The sequence below is a fragment of the Triticum urartu genome, chromosome 2A, assembly GCF_056163025.1.
Source record: "Triticum urartu cultivar PI428250 chromosome 2A, HENAU_Tu73, whole genome shotgun sequence".
Taxonomy (NCBI): domain Eukaryota; kingdom Viridiplantae; phylum Streptophyta; class Magnoliopsida; order Poales; family Poaceae; genus Triticum; species Triticum urartu.
Genome location: NC_141874.1, coordinates 170,102,492 through 170,119,789, shown reverse-complemented (window position 1 = coordinate 170,119,789; position 17,298 = coordinate 170,102,492).

Below are 17,298 nucleotides of genomic sequence, written 5' to 3'. Positions count from 1 at the left end.
AAATGGATAAACAAAACAACATTCCTTAATGGATTTATTAAAGAAGAGTTGTATATGATGCAACAAGAAAGTTTTGTCAATCCTAAAGGTGCTAACAAAATATGCAAGCTCCAGCGATCCATCTATGGACTGGTGCAAGCATCTCAGAGTTGGAATATACGCTTTGATAAGTTGATCAAAGCATATAGTTTTATACAGACTTGCGGTGAACCCTGTATTTACAAGAAAGTGAGTAGGAGCACTACAGCATTTCTGATAAGTATATGTGAATGACATATTGTTGATCGGAGATAATGTAGAATTATTCTGCAAAGCATAAAGGAGTGTTTGAAAGGATTTTTTTCAAAGAAAGACCTCGATGAAGCTGCTTACATATTGAGCATCAAGATCTATAGAGATAGATCAAGACGCTTGATAAGTTTTTCAATGAGTACATACCTTGACAAGATTTTGAAGTAGTTCAAAATGGAACAGTCAAAGAAAGAGTACTTGCCTGTGTTACAAGGTGTGAAACTGAGTAAGACTCAAAGCCCGACCACGGCAGAAGATAGAAAGAGAATGAAAGTCATTCCCTATACCTTGGCCATAGGTTCTATAAAATATGCCATGCTGTGTACCAGATCTATTGTATACCCTACACTGATTTTGGCAAGGGAGTACAATAGTGATCTAGGAGTAGATCACTAGACAGCGGTCAAAATTATCCTTAGTGGAATAAGGATATGTTTCTCGATTATGGAGGTGACAAAAAGGTTCGTCGTAAAGGGTTACGTCGATGCAAATTTTGACACTGATCCAGATGACTCTAAATCCCAATATGGATACATATTGAAAGTGGGAGCAATTAGCTAGAGTAGCTCCATGCAGAGCATTGTTGACATAGAAATTTGCAAAATACTTATGGATCTGAATATGGCAGACCCGTTGACTAAACTTCTCTCACAAGCAAAACATAATCACACCTTAGTACTCTTTGGGTGTTAATCACATAGCGATGTGAACTAGATTATTGACTCTAGTAAACCCTTTGGGTGTTTATCGCATGTCGATGTGAACTATGGGTGTTAATCACATGGTGATGTGAACTATTGGTATTAAATCACATGGCGATGTGAACTAGATTATTGACTCTAGTGCAAGTGGGAGAATGAAGTAAATATGCCCCAGAGGCAATAATAAAGTTATTATTTATTTCCTTATATCATGATAAATGTTTATTATTCATGCTAGAATTGTATTAACCGGAAACATAATACATGTGTGAATACATAGACAAACAGAGTGTCACTGGTATGCCTCTACTTGACTAGCTCGTTGATCAAAGATGGTTATGTTTCCTAACCATAGACATGAGTTGTCATTTGATTAATGGTATCACATCATTAGGAGAATGATGTGATTGACTTGACCCATTTCGTTAGCTTAGCACTTGATCGTTTAGTTTGTTGCTATGGCTTTCTTCATGACTTATACATGTTCCTATGACTATGAGATTATGCAACTCCCGTTTACCAGAGGAACACTTTGTGTGCCACCAAACGTCACAACGTAACTGGGTGATTATAAAGGTGCTCTACAGGTGTCTCCGAAGGTACTTGTTGGGTTGGCGTATTTCGAGATTAGGATTTGTCACTCTGATTGTCGGAGAGGTATCTTTGGGCCCACTCGGTAATGCACATCACTATAAGCCTTGCAAGCATTGCAACTAATGAGTTAGTTGCGGGGTGGTGTATTATAGAATGAGTAAAGAGACTTGCCGGTAACGAGATTGAACTAGGTATTGAGATACCGATGATCGAATCTCGGGCAAGTAACATACCGATGACAAAGGGAACAACATATGTTGTTATGCGGTCTGGCCGATAAAGATCTTCGTAGAATATGTAGGAGCCAATATGGGCATCCAGGTCCCGCTATTGGTTATTGACCAGAGAGGTGTCTCGGTCATGTCTACATAGTTCTCGAACCCGTAGGGTCCGCACGCTTAACGTTCGTTGACGATATAGTACTATATGAGTTATGTATGTTGGTGACCGAATGTTGTTCGGAGTCCGGGATGAGATCACGGACATGACGAGGAACTCCGGAATGGTCCGAAGATAAAGTTTGATATATGGGATAATAGTGTTTGGTCACCATAAGGGTTCCGGAATTCACCGGAAGGGGTTCCGGATGTTTCCCAAAATGTTTGGGTACGAGAACACTTTATTTGGGCCAAAGGGGAAAGCCCACAAGGTTTTTGCAAAGCGCAAATGGAAGTTTTGCAGAGTCCAGGGGCCAGACGCCAGGGTCCCTGGTGTCTGGGTCCAGACGTCGGGAACCCTGGCGTCTGGCCCTCGAGTCCGAGAAGGACTCTTGCCTTTCGGGTGAAACCGACTTTGTGGAGGCTTTTACTCCAAGTTTCGACCCCAAGGCTCAACATATAAATAGAGGGGCAGGGCTAGCACCCAAGACACATCAAGAAACACAAAGCCATGTGCCAGCAACCCCGTCCCCTCTAGTTTATCCTCCATCATAGTTTTCGTAGTGCTTAGGCGAAGCCCTGCGAAGATTGTTCTTCACCAACACCGTCACCACGCTTTCGTGATGCCGGAACTCATCTACTACTTCGCCCCTCTTGCTGGATCGAGAAGGTGAGGACGTCACCGAGCCAAACGTGTGCAGAACTCGGAGGTGCCGTGCTTTCGGTACTTGGATCGGTCGGATCGTGAAGACGTACAACTACATCAACCACGTTGATATAATGCTTCCGCGAACGGTCTACGAGGGTAATGTAGACAACATTCTCCCCTCTCATTGCTATGCATCACCATGATCCTGCGTGTGCGTAGGAAATTTTTTAAAATTACTACGTTCCCCAACACCTCCTACGGGCCATAGAAACAATGGGCCTTCTTAGGGCCGTAGAAAGAATGGGCCTTCTTAGGGTCGTAGCATCAATGGGCCTTCTACGGGCCATAGCATCAATGGGCCTTCTACATGTCGCATGATCGATAGGCCAAACATGGGCCAATAACAGACCACATTATGGGCCGTAAATGGGCTAGATTTGGAATCGTTCGTTCATGGGCCGACAATAACATGTCGTCATTAATTGGTTGTATTTGATGACGTTATGAAAACGCACCAACGGATTAACTGGCCACAAACGGGCCGATTGTAACCGCGGGCTGAATTTGGCCCACAAGCAGAAAAGGCCAATGACGGGCCATAAGTAACCGAATGCTGGAAATGAGCCCAAGATTAAATGGGCCCTGAGAAGGCCGAAAGATAACACGGACTGGAAACGGCCCAATGGAATAATGGGTCGTTAATGGGTATAAAGGGGTACGTTGTTCATCACGGGCCGGATTCACCACGGGCCGTTAATGGGCCAAGTGTTACAAATGGCCTCGTAGGGGCCGAAAGACATCATGGGCCATACATGGGCCGAAAGTTACAACAGGCTGGAATCATATTGGACGGCCCAGATGAAGCTACTGGGCTTAATTCAGATAGGTTGTAACGGGCCATGAGTTAGCGGGCCGTAAATGGGCTATATACAAACAGGCCGTTAACAGGATTTGCATGGGCCGGCCCGTTACCTTTTGACCAAGTCACACGGGCCGGCCTTTTCACTTGAATGGGCCTCTGTTGGGCCGTGCCACATGTCGGCGTATCATAGGCGCCTCCTGTACAATGAATGGATGACATCTGTCCCAATGGTGAGCCAACACGTGTTTTCTCCAGCCAATGAGAATTTTACACGTGGAAAATCCTCATTGGTTCAGGCTGTTAGCAGGTTATCGGATCCAAAACCGGACCAGATAGCTTAACGGTGACCCGTTACAATGGATGCCACGTGTCAGTCACCCTTGACGAAAGCACTTCCATGACGCGCGATTTATCGCCATGGAAGTGGACACTTCCATGATGATAATTTTGGTAATGTCATGGAACACTTTTACGACAGCACGAGTATGACTATCTTGATTCTGTCATAAATTTGTCATGGATGTACATGCATGACAGAAAACGTGACCTACTGTGTCAAACACGTATCATCACAGAAGTGTATTTTTTTGTAGTGTGATTAACACCCATAGAGTGATCATGTTTTGCTTGTGAGAGAAGTTTAGCCTTCGGGTCTGCAACATTCAGATTCATATGTATTTTGAAAATTTCCATGTCTACAATACTCTGCACGGAGCTACTCTAGCTAATTGCTCACACTTTCAATATGTATCTAGATCGAGACTTAGATTCATCTAGAACGGTGTCAAAAGGCTTCCATCGACGTAACTCTTTACGATGAACTCTTTTATCACCTCCATAACCGAGAAATATTTCCTTAGTCCTCTAAGGATAATTTTGACCATTGTCCAGTGATCTACTCCTAGATCACTATTGTACTCCCTTGCCAAAATCATGCTAAGGTATACAATAGGTCTGGTACAGAGCATAGCATAATTTATAGAACCTATGACTGAGGCATAGGGAATGGCTTTTCATTCTCTTTCTATTTTCTGTCATGGTCGAGTTTTGAGTCTTTACTCAACTTCGCACCTTGTAACACAAGCAAGAACTCCTTCTTTGACTGATCCATTTTGAACTCCTTCAAAATCTTGTCAAGGTATGTACTCATTGAAAAACCTTATCAAGCGTCTTGCTCAATATGTAAGCAGCTTTACCAAGGTCTTCCTTTAAAAACTCCTTTCAAACACTCCTTTATGATTTCCAGAAAATTCTACATCATTTCCGATCAATAATATGGCATTCACATATACTTATCAGAAAGGTTGTAGTGCTCCCACTCACTTTCTTATAAATACAGGCTTCACCGCAAGTCTGTATAAAACTATGTGCTTTGATCAGCTCATCAAAGCGTATATTCCAACTCTGAGATGCTTGCACCAGTCCATAAATGGATCGCTGGATCTTGCACACTTTGTTAGCATCTTTAGGATTGACAAAACCTTCTGGTTGCATAATATACAACTCTTCTTTAAGATATACATTAAGGAATGTAGTTTTGACATCCATTTGCCAAATTTAATAATCATGAAATGCGGCAATTGCTAACATGATTTGGACAGACTTAAGCATCACTACGGGTGAGAAGGTCTCATCGTAGTCAACTCCTTGAACTTGTCGAAAACCTTTTGCAACAAGTCGAGCTTTATAGACAGTAATATTACCGTCAGCGTCAGTCTTCTTCTTGAAGATCCATTTATTCTCTATGGCTTGTCGATCATCGGGCAAGTCAACTAAAGTCCACACTTTGTTCTCATACATGGATCCCATCTCAGATTTCATGGCCTCAAGCCATTTCAAGGAATCTGGGCTCATCATCACTTCCTCATAGTTCGTAGGTTCGTCATGGTCAAGTAACATGACCTCCAAAACAGGATTACCATACCACTCTGGTGCGGATCGTACTCTGGTTGACCTACGAGGTTTGGTAGTAACTTGATTTGAAGTTTCATGATCATCATCATTAGCTTCCTAACTAATTTCGGTAGGAATCACTGGAACTGGTTTCTGTGATGAACTACTTTCCAATTCGGGAGAAGGTACAACTAACTCATCAAGTTCTACTTTCCTTCCACTCACTTCTTTTGAGAGAAACTCCTCTAGAAAGGATCCGCTCTTAGCAACAAAGAACTTGCCTTCGGATCTGTGATAGAAGGTGTACCCAACAGTTTATTTTGGTATCCTATGAAGACGCACTTCTCCAATTTGGGTTTGAGCTTATCAGGCTGAAACTTTTTCACATAAGCATCGCAACCCCAAACTTTAAGAAACGACAGCTTAGGTTTCTTGCTAAACCAAAGTTCATACGGTGTCATCTCAATAGGTTTTTAGATGCTGCCCTATTTAACATGAATGCAGTTGTCTCTAATGCATAACACCAAAACGATAGTGGTAAATCGGTAAGAGACATCATAGATCGCACCATATCTAATAAAGTATGGTTACGACGTTCGGACACACCATTACGCTGTGGTGTTCCAGGTGGCGTGAGTTGCGAAACTATTCGACATTGTTTCAACTGAAGGCCAAACTCGTAACTCAAATATTTCGTCTCCATGATCAGATCATAGAAACTTTATTTTCTTGTTACAGTGATTCTCCACTTCACTTTGAAATTCTTTGAACTTTTCAAACATTTCAGACTTGTGATTTATTAAGTAGATATACTCATATCTTCTCAAATCATCTATGCAGGTCAGAAAATAACGATACCCGCAGCGAGCCTCAACACTCATTGGATTGCATACATCAGTATGTATTATTTCTGATAAGTCTGTTGCTCGCTTCATTGTTCCGCAGAACGGAGTCTTAGTCATCTTGCCCATGAGGCATGGTTCGCAAGCATCAACTGATTCCAAAAGCCCACCAGCATGGAGTTTCTTCATGCGCTTTACACCAATATGACCTAAACAGTAGTGCCAGAAATAAGTTGCACTATCATTATTAACCTTGCATCTTTTGGCTTCAATATTATGAATATGTGTATCACTACAATCGAGATTCAATAAACCATTCACCTTGGGTGTATGACCATAGAAGGCTTTATTCATGTAAACAGAATAACAATTATTCTTTGACTTAAATGAATAACTGTATTGCAATAAACATGATCCAATCATATTATGCTCAACGCAAACACCAAATAACATTTATTTTAGGTTCAACACTAATCCCGAAGGTAAAGGGAGTATGCGATGGTGATCTTATCAACCTTGGAATCACTTCCAACACACATCGTCACCTTGCCCTCAACTAGTCTCTGTTCATTTTATAACTCCTGTTTCAAGTTACTAATCATAGCAATTGAACCAGTATCAAATACCCAGGGGCTACTATGAATACTAGTAAAGTACACATCAATAACATTTATATCATATATACTTTTGTTCACTTTGCCATCATTCTTATCCGCCAAGTATTTGGGGCAGTTCCACTTCCAGTGACCATTTCCTTTGTAGTAGAAGCACTCAGTTTCAGGCTTGGGTCTAGCTTTGGGCTTCTTCATGGGAGTGGAACCTAACTTTTCATTCTTCTTGAAGTTCCCTTTCTTTCCCATTCCCTTTTACTTGAAACTACTGGTCTTTTCAACCATCAGCACTTGACGCTTTTCCTGATTTCTACCTTCGCCGATTTCAGCATCGCGAAGAGCTCGGGGAATCGTTTCGTCATCCTTGCATATTATAGTTCATCACAAAGTTCCAGTAACTTGGTGATTGTGATTAGAGAACTCTGTCAATCACTATCTTATCTGGAAGATTAAGTCCCACTTGATTCAAGTGATTGTAGTACTCAGACATTCTGAGCACATGCTCACTGTTTGAGATATTCTCCTCCATCTTGTAGGAAAACATACTTGTTAGAGGTCTCATACCTCTCGACTCGTGCATGAGTCTGAAATACCAATTTCAACTCTTGGAACATCTCCTATGCTCCATGGTGTTTCAAAACATTTTTGAAGTCCCGGTTCTAAGCCGTAAAGCATGGTGCACTAAACTATCAAGTAGTCATCATACCGAGATTGTCAAACATTCATAACATCTGCATTTGCTACTGCAATAGTTCTTTCACCAAGCGGTGCATCAAGGACATAATTCTTATGTGCAGCAATGAGGATAATCCTCAGATCACGGACCTAGTCTGCATCATTGCTACTATCAACTTTCAACTTAGTTTTCTCTAGGAACATATCATAAATAAAACGGGGAAGCTATACGCGAGCAATTGATCTACAACATAGATATGCAAATACTATCAGGACTTAGTTCATGATAAATTTAATTTCAATTAATCATATTACTTAAGAACTCCCACTTAGATAGACATCCCTCTAGTCATCTAAATGATCACGTGATCCATATCAACTAAACCATGCATGTCCGATCATCACGTGAGATGGAGTAGCTTCCAACAGTGAACATCACTATGTTGATCATATCTACTATATGATTCACGTTTGACCTTTCGGTCTCTGCGTTCCGAGGCCATATCTGCATGTGCTAGGCTCGTCAAGTTTAACCCGAGTATTCTGCACATGCAAAACTGGCTTGCACCCGTTGTATGTGAACGTAGAGCTTATCACACCCGATCATCACGTGGTGTCTCGGCATGACAAACTGTAGCAACGGTGCATACTCAGGGGGAACACTTGTACCTTGAAATTTAGTAAGGGATCATCTCATAATGCTACCGTTGTACTAAGCAAAATAAGATGCATAAAAGATAAACATCACATGCAATCAAAATATGTGACATGATATGGCCATCATCATCTTGTGCCTTTGATCTCCATCTCCAAAGTACCATCATGATCTCCATCATCTTGATCTTTATCAATGTGTCATCACATGGTCGTCTCGCCAATTATTGCTTTTGCAACTATTGCTATCGCATAGCGATAAAGTAAAGCAATTATATGGCGCTTGCATCTTATGCAATAAAGAGACAACCATAAGGCTCCTGCCAGTTGCCGATAACTTTAACAAAACATGATCATCTCATACAATAATTTATATCTCATCATGTCTTGGCCATATCACATCACAACATGCCCTGCAAAAACAAGTTAGACGTCCTCTACTTTGTTGTTGCAAGTTTTACGTGGCTGCTACGGGCTTCTAGCAAGAACCATTCTTACCTACGCATCAAAACCACAACGATTTTTTGTCAAGTGTGTTGTTTTAACCTTCAACAAGGACCGGGCGTAGTCAAACTCGATTCAACTAAAGCTGGAGAAACAGACACCCACTAGCCACCTGTATGCGAAGCACGGCGGTAGAACCAGTCTCATGAACGCAGTCATGTAATGTCGGTCTAGGCCGCTTCATCCAACAATACCGCCGAATAAAAGTATGACATGCTGGTAAGCAGTATGACTATTATCGCCCACAACTCTTTGTGTTCTACTTGTGCATATAACATCTACGCATAGACCTGGCTCGGATGCCACTGTTGGGGAATGCAGTATTTCAAAAAAAATCCTACGATCACGCAAGATCTATCTAGGAGATGCATAGCAACGAGAGGGGAGTGTATGTCTACGTACCCTCATAGACCGAAAGAGGAAGCGTCTAGTAACACGGTTGATGTAGTCGAACGTCTTCCCAATCCAACCGATCCAAGTACCAAATGCACGGTACCTCCGCGATCAGCACATGTTCAGCTTGATGACGTCCCTCAAACTCTTGATCCAGTTGAGGTCGAGGGAGAGTTCCGTCAGCACGATGGCGTGGTGACGATGATGATGAAGTTACCGATACAGGGCTTCGCCGAAGCACTACAACAATATGACTGAGGTGTGTAACTGTGGAAGGGGGCACCGCACACGGCTAAAAGATCAACTTGTGTGTCTTTGGGGTACCCCCTGCCTCCGTATATAAAGGAGGGAGAGGGAGAGGTAGCCGGTGAAGGAAATATGCCCTAGATGCAATAATAAAGTTATTATTTTATTTCCTTATATCATGATAAATGTTTATTATTCATGCTTTGTATTAACCGGAAACATAATACTTGTGTGAATACATAGACAAACTAAACGTCACTAGTATGCCTCTACTTGACTAGCTCGTTAATCGAAGATGGTTATGTTTCCTAACCATAGCCATGTGTTGTCATTTGATTAATGGGATCACATCATTAGGAGAATGATGTGATTGACATGACCCATTCCATTAGCTTAGCACCCGATCGTTTAGTATGTTGCTATTGCTTTCTTCATGACTTATACATGTTCCTATGACTATGAGATTATGCAACTCCCGTTTGCCGGAGGAACACTTTGTGTGCTACCAAACGTCACAACGTAACTGGGTGATTATAAAGGAGCTCTACAGGTGTCTCCAAAGGTACATGTTGGGTTGGCGTATTTCGAGATTAGGATTTGTCACTCTAATTGTCGGAGAGGTATCTCTGGGCCCTCTCGGTAATGCACATCACATAAGCCTTGCAAGCATTGCAACTAATGAGTTAGTTGCGAGATGATGTATTATGAAACGAGTAAAGAGACTTGCCGGTAACGAGATTGAACTAGGTATTGAGATACCGACGATCGAATCTCGGGCAAGTAACATACCGATGACAAAGGGAACAACGTAGGTTGTTATGCGGTCTGACCGATAAAGATCTTTGTAGAATATGTAGGAGCCAATATGAGCATACAGGTTCCTCTATTGGTTATTGACTGGAGACGTGTCTCGGTCATGTCTACATTGTTCTCGAACCCGTAGGGTCCACACGCTTAACGTTACGATGACAGTTTCATTATGAGTTTATATATTTTGATGTACCGAAGATTGTTCGGAGTCCCGGATGTGATCACGGACATGACGAGGAGTCTCGAAATGGTCGAGACATAAAGATTGATATATTGGACGGCTATATTCGGACACCGGAAGTGTTTCGGAGAAGTTTCGGATAAAACCGGAGTGCCGGGGGGTTACCGGAACCCCCCCCCCCCGGGGGGGGTTAATGGGCCTCATGGGCCCAAAGGGGAGAACAGGAGGGGCGGCCAGGGCAGGCCGCGCGCCCCTCCCCCTCTAGTCCGAATTGGACAAGGAGGGGGCGGCACCCCCCCTTTCCTTCCTCTCCTCTCGCCCTTCCTTCCCCCTCTCCTAGTTGGACAAGGAAAAGGAGGGAGTCCTACTCCCGGTAGGAGTAGGACTCCTCCCTGGCGCGCCTCCTCCTGGCCGGCCGCCCCTCCCCCTTTCTCCTTTATATACGGGGGCAGGGGGGCACCTCTAGACACACAAGTTGATATTCGTGATCGTTCTCTTAGCCGTGTGCGGTGCCCCCCTCCACCATAATCCTCGATAATATTGTAGCGATGCTTAGGCGAAGCCCTGCGACGGTAGAACATCAAGATCGTTACCACGCCGTCGTGCTGACGGAACTCTTCCCCGACACTTTGCTGGATCGGAGTCCAGGGATCGTCATCGAGCTGAACGTGTGCTAGAACTCGGAGGTTCCATAGTTTCGGTGCTTGATCGGTCGGGCCGTGAAGACGTACGACTACATCAACCGCGTTGTCATGACGCTTCCGCTATCGGTCTACGAGGGTACGTAGACAACACTCTCCCCTCTCGTTGCTATGCATCACCATGATCTTGCGTGTGCGTAGGAATTTTTTTGAAATTACTACGTTACCCAACAGCCGGCCCTAGGGGGCTCCAAAGTGTGGAGTCCTACTAGAACTCCCTAGTCCTAGTAGGATTCCACCTCCCACACGGAGTAGGACAGGGGGGAGGGAGAAGGAGAAGGAAAGGGGAGGTCGACCCCCTTCTCCTAGTCCTAATCGGCCTCTTGCCCAAGGGGGGCACACCAACCCCTTGTGGGCTGGTGTTCTTCCCTCTTATGGACCATAAGGCCCATAACTTCTCCCGGGGGTTCCGATAACCTCCCGGTACTCCGGAAAAATGCCCGAACCACTCGGAACCATTCCGATGTCCAAATGCAACCTTTCAAAATATGAATCTTCACCTCTCGGCCATTTCGAGACTCCTCGTTATGTCCTTGATCTCATCCAGGACTCGGAACAAACTTTGGTACATCAAATCACATAACTCATAATACAAATCATCATCGAACGTTAAGCGTGCGGCCCCTATGGGTTTGAGAACTATGTAGACATGACCGAGACACATCTCCGGTCAATAACCAATAGCGGAACCTAGATGCTCATATTGGTTCCAACATATTCTACGAAGATCTTTATCGGTCAAACCGCATAACAACATACGTTGTTCCCTTTGTCATCGGTATGTTACTTGCCCGAGATTCGATCGTCGGTATCATCATACCTAGTTCAATCTCGTTATCGGCAAGTCTCTTTACTCGTTCCATAATGCATCATCCCGTGACTAACTCATTAGTCACATTGCTTGCAAGGCTCATAGTGATGTGCATTACCAAGAGGGCCCAGAGATACCTCTCTGATACATGGAGTGACAAATCCTAATCTCGATCTATGCCAACTCAACAAACACCATCGGAGACACCTGTAGAGCATCTTTATAATCACCCAGTTATGTTGTGACGTTTGATAGCACACAAGGTGTTCCTTCGGTATTCGGGAGTTGCATAATCTCATAGTACGAGGAACATGTATAAGTCATGAAGAAAGCAATAGCAATAAACTAAACGATCATAGTGCTAAGCTAACGGATGGGTCTTGTCCATCACATCATTCTCTAATGATGTGATCCCATTCATCAAATGATAACACATGTCTATGGTTAGGAAACTTAACCATCTTTGATTAAAGAGCTAGTCAAGTAGAGGCATACTAGGGACACTTTGTTTGTCTATGCATTCACACATGTACTAAGTTTCCGGTTAATACAATTCTAGCATGAATAATAAACATTTATCATGATATAAGGAAATATAAATAACAACTTTATCATTGCCTCTGGGGCATATTTCCTTCAATATGTTTCTTTGTCCTCATTACTAAATGCCAAATGATTGCTAATTTAAATTGGCTTTGATATACCTTGGGATCCTGGTGGATCCATTACTTGAGCACTTTATGCCTAGCTTAATGGCTTTAAAGAAGCGTTGCCAGAGAGACAATCTGGAAGTTTTAGACAGTCATTTATTTCTATTGAGTGATTTTAAATAGTTTTAAAACAAAAAATGAAGAGGGGAACCTAAAACTTTGTCAAAAAGAAAAGTGAAAGTGAGAAAGACGAGCATTGTTCAAATGGGATCTAGACTTGAACTTTGTTCATGCCCATGGAAACTTTGCGAACCTTGATTACAGAAAATTTTAAACAAAAATAATTATCCCCTTGTATAAATCCATTGTATTATAAAAATAATGTGCCAGGATTTGCCTTTAGGATGATTAGATTGCTTGTTTGGCATGTGCGGTGCACAAACAGAGACTTTGGTTGTAGTGCGTGATTTTACACTTTTTACTGGAAAGTCAAATGCTTCTGAAAGTTTTCGCACAATACTTCTATAATTTTTTTTTGTCCTAATTGTTTCAGAATTTTTGGAGTTACATAAGTATGTTTGATGTTCATATTACTACAGACTGTCCTGGTTAAGACATATTCTATTTTTGATGCATTGTGTTGCTAGTTTTGATGAAACTATCGATTTTATCGATGGTATAAGCCATAGAGAAGTTATAATACAGTAGCTACAATGCAAAAATAAAATATGAATGAGTTTGCAACAATACTTGAAGTGGTGATCTGTTTTATTATACTAACGGATCTCACGAGAGTTTGGTTAAGTTTTGTGTGATTGAAGTTTTCAAGTTTTGGGTAAGATCACGATGAATGAAGGAATAAGGAGTGGCAAGAGCTCAAGCTTAGGGATGCCCGAGGCACCCCAAGGTAATATTCAAGGACTCCCAAGCAACTAAGCTTTGGGATGCCCTGGAAGGCATCCCTTCTTTCTTCTAACGATCATCGGTAATTTTACTTGAGCTATATTTTTATTCGTCACATGATATGTGTAAATCTTGGAGCGTCGTGTGCTTTTTATTTTTCATTTAATAATGCACCATGCTGGTATGAGATATTCCTTGGTTGATTTATAGAATGCTCTTTGCACTTCACTTATATCTTTTGAGTATGGCTTTATAGAATGCTTCATGTGCTTTACTTATATCATTTGAAGTTTGGATTGCCTGTTTCTCTACACATAGAAAACCGCCATTTGTAGAATGCTCTTCTGCTTCACTTATATTTGTTAGAGTGTGGGCATAACTTTTGTAGAAAGAATTAAACTCTCTTGCTTCACTTATATCTATTTAGATAGTTGACAGGAATTGGTCATTCACATGGTTAGTCATAAAGTCCTACATAAAACTTGTAGATCACTGAATATGATATGTTTGATTCCTTGCAATAGTTTTGTGATATAAAGATGGTGATATTAGAGTCATGCTAGTGGGTAATTTTGGATTGTATAAATACTTGTTTTGAAGTTTGTGATTCATGTAGCATGCACGTATGGTGAACCGTTATGTAACGAAGTTGGAGCATGAGGTATTTATTGATTGTCTTCCTTATGAGTGGCTGTCGGGGACGAGCGATGGTCTTTTCCTACCAATCTATCCCCATAGGAGCATGCGCGTAGTACTTTGCTTCAATGACTAATAGATTTTTGCAATAAGTATGTGAGTTCTTTATGACTAATGTTGAGTCCATGGATTATACGCACTCTCACCCTTCCACCATTGCTAGCCTCTCTAGTACCGCGCAACTTTCGCCGGTACCATACACCCACCATATACATTCCTCAAAACAGCCACCATACCTACCTATTATGGCATTTCCATAGCCATTCCGAGATATATTGCCATGCAACTTTCCACCGTTCCATTTTATTATGACACATTCCATCATTGTCATATTGCTTTGCATGATCATGTAGTTGACATAGTATTCGTGGCAAAGCCACCGTTCATAATTATTTCATACATGTCGCTCTTGATTCATTGCACATCCCGGTACACTGCCGAAGGCATTCATATAGAGTCATATTTTGTTCTAAGTATTGAGTTGTAAAGTAAATAGAAGTGTGATGATCTTCATTATTAGAGCATTGTCCCATGTGAGGAAATTAAAAAAAGGAAAGGCCAAAAAAACAAAAAAATGAGAGAAAAAGAGATAAGGGGCAATGCTACTATCCTTTTACCACACTTGTACTTCAAAGTAGCACCATGATCTTCATTATAGAGAGTCTCTTGAGTTATCACTTTCATATACTAGTGGGAGTCTTTCATTATAGAACTTGGCTTGTATATTCCAACGATGGGCTTCCTCAAATTGCCCTAGGTCTTCATGAGCAAGCAAGTTGGATGCACATCCACTTAGTTTCTTTTTGAGCTTTCATAAACTTATAGATCTAGTGCATCCGTTGCATGGCAATCCCTACTCACTCACATTGATATCTATTGATGGGCATCTCCATAGCCCATTTATACGCCTAGTTGATGTGAGATTATCTCCTTCTTTTTGTCTTCTCCACAACCACCTTCTATTCCACCTATAGTGTTATGTCCATGGCTCATGCTCATGTATTGCGCGAAAGTTGAAAAGGTTTGAGAACATCAAAAGTATGAAACAATTGCTTGGCTTGTCATAGGGGTTGTGCATGATTTGAATATTTTGTGTGCTGAAGATGGAGCATAGCCAAAGTATATGATTTTGTAGGGATAACTTTCTTTGGCCATGTTATTTTGAGAAGACATGATTGCTTTATTAGTATGCTTGAAGTATTGTTGTCTTAATGTCAAGTGATGGACTATTGCTTTGAATCACTCATGTCTTAATATTCATGCCATGATTAGATTATATGATCAAGATTATGCTAGGTAGCATTCCACATCAAAAATTATCTTTCTTTATCATTTACCTACTCGAGGACAAGAAGGAATTAAGCTTGGGGATGCTGATATGTCTCTGTCGTATATATAATTTTTGATTGTTCCATTCCAATATTCTACAACTTTCATATACTTTTGGCAACTTTTTATACTATTTTTAGGGACTAACATATTGATCCAGTGCCTAGTGTCAGTTCTTGTTTGTTGCATGTTTTTTGTTTCGCAGAAAATTCATATCAGACGGAGTCCAAACGGGATAAAAACTTACACAGATTATTTTTGGAATATATGTGATTTTTGGGAAAAATAATCAACGCGAGACAATGCCTGAGGAGCCCACAAGGACGGAGGGTGTGCCCCAGGGGGTAGGGCGCGCCCCTTGTCCTTGTGGCCACTGATACGTCAATTTTGCATCATGTTTTCTTACTGATATTTATAATGTTTTTATCCATAATAATGCTTCTTGGAGTAATTCTCATGCCTTTTCTCTCATAATTTGCAAGGTACACACCAAGAGGGAGAATTCCGGCAGCTGGAAATCTGGACCTGAAAAAGCTACGTCAGGCTACCTATTCTACACAACTCCAAGCAATTTGAAACTTCACGGGGATTTTTTATGGAATATATAAGAATTATTGGAGCAAATAACTATCATAGGGGGGCACCAGGTGGGCACAACCCACCTGGGCGCGCCAGGGCCCCCTAGCGCGCCCTGGGGGGTTGTGGTCTCCTCGGCCCACCTCCGGTGCCCATATTTTGGTATATAAGTCTTTTTGACCTAGAAAAAATAGGAGGAGGACTTTCAGGACGAAACGCTGCCACCTCGAGGCGGAACTTGGGCAGGAGCACTTTTGCCCTCCGGCGGAGCGATTCCGCCAGGGGGAACTTCCCTCCCGGAGGGGGAAATCATCGTCATCATCATCACCAACAACTCTCCCATCTTGGGGAAGGCAATATCCATCAACATATTCAACAACACCATCTCCTCTCAAACCCTGGTTCATCTCTTGTGTTCAATCTTGTTACCGGAACTATAGATTGGTACTTGTGGGTGACTAGTAGTGTTGATTACTATATGGTTTATTTGGTGGAAGATTATATGTTCAGATCCAATATGCTATTTAATACCCCTCTGATCTTGAGCATGATTATTATTTGTGAGTATTTACCTTTGTTCTTGAGGTCACGGGAGAAATCATGTTGCAAGTAATCATGTGAATTTGATATGTGTTCGATATTGTGATAGTATGTATGTTGTGATTCCCTTAGTGGTGTCATGTGAACATCGACTGCATGACACTTCACCATATTTGGGCCTAAGGGAATTCATTGTGGAGTAGCAATTAGATGATGGGTTGTGAGAGTGACAGAAGCTTAAACCATGCGCTATTTCGTAAGGGACCGATTGGATCGAAAAGTTTAATGCTATGGTTAGAATTTATTCTTAATACTTTTCTCATAGTTGCGGATGCTTGCGGGAGGGTTAATCATAAGTAGGAAGTTTGTTCAAGTAAGAACAGCACCTAAGCACCGGTCCACCCACATATCAAATTATCAAAGTAGCGAACACGAATTAAACCAACATGATGGAAGTGACTAGATGAAATTCCCGTGTACCCTCAAGAACGCTTTGCTTATCATAAGAGACCGTTTTGGCCTGTCCTTAGCCTCAAAAGGATTGGGCTACCTTGCTGCACTTTTGTTACTATTATCGTTACTTGCTCATTACAAATTATCTTGCTACCAAACTACTCTACTACTTACAATTTCAGCACTTGCAGACATTACCTTACTGGAAACTACTTGTCATTTCCTTCTGCTCCTCGTTGGGTTCGACACTCTTACTTATCGAAAAGAGCTACAATTGATCCCCTATACTTGTGGGTCATTAGTCACTCCGTAAGGCGGTTGGTGCCCTTCTTGTGGCACAAGAAAGCTAATATCCG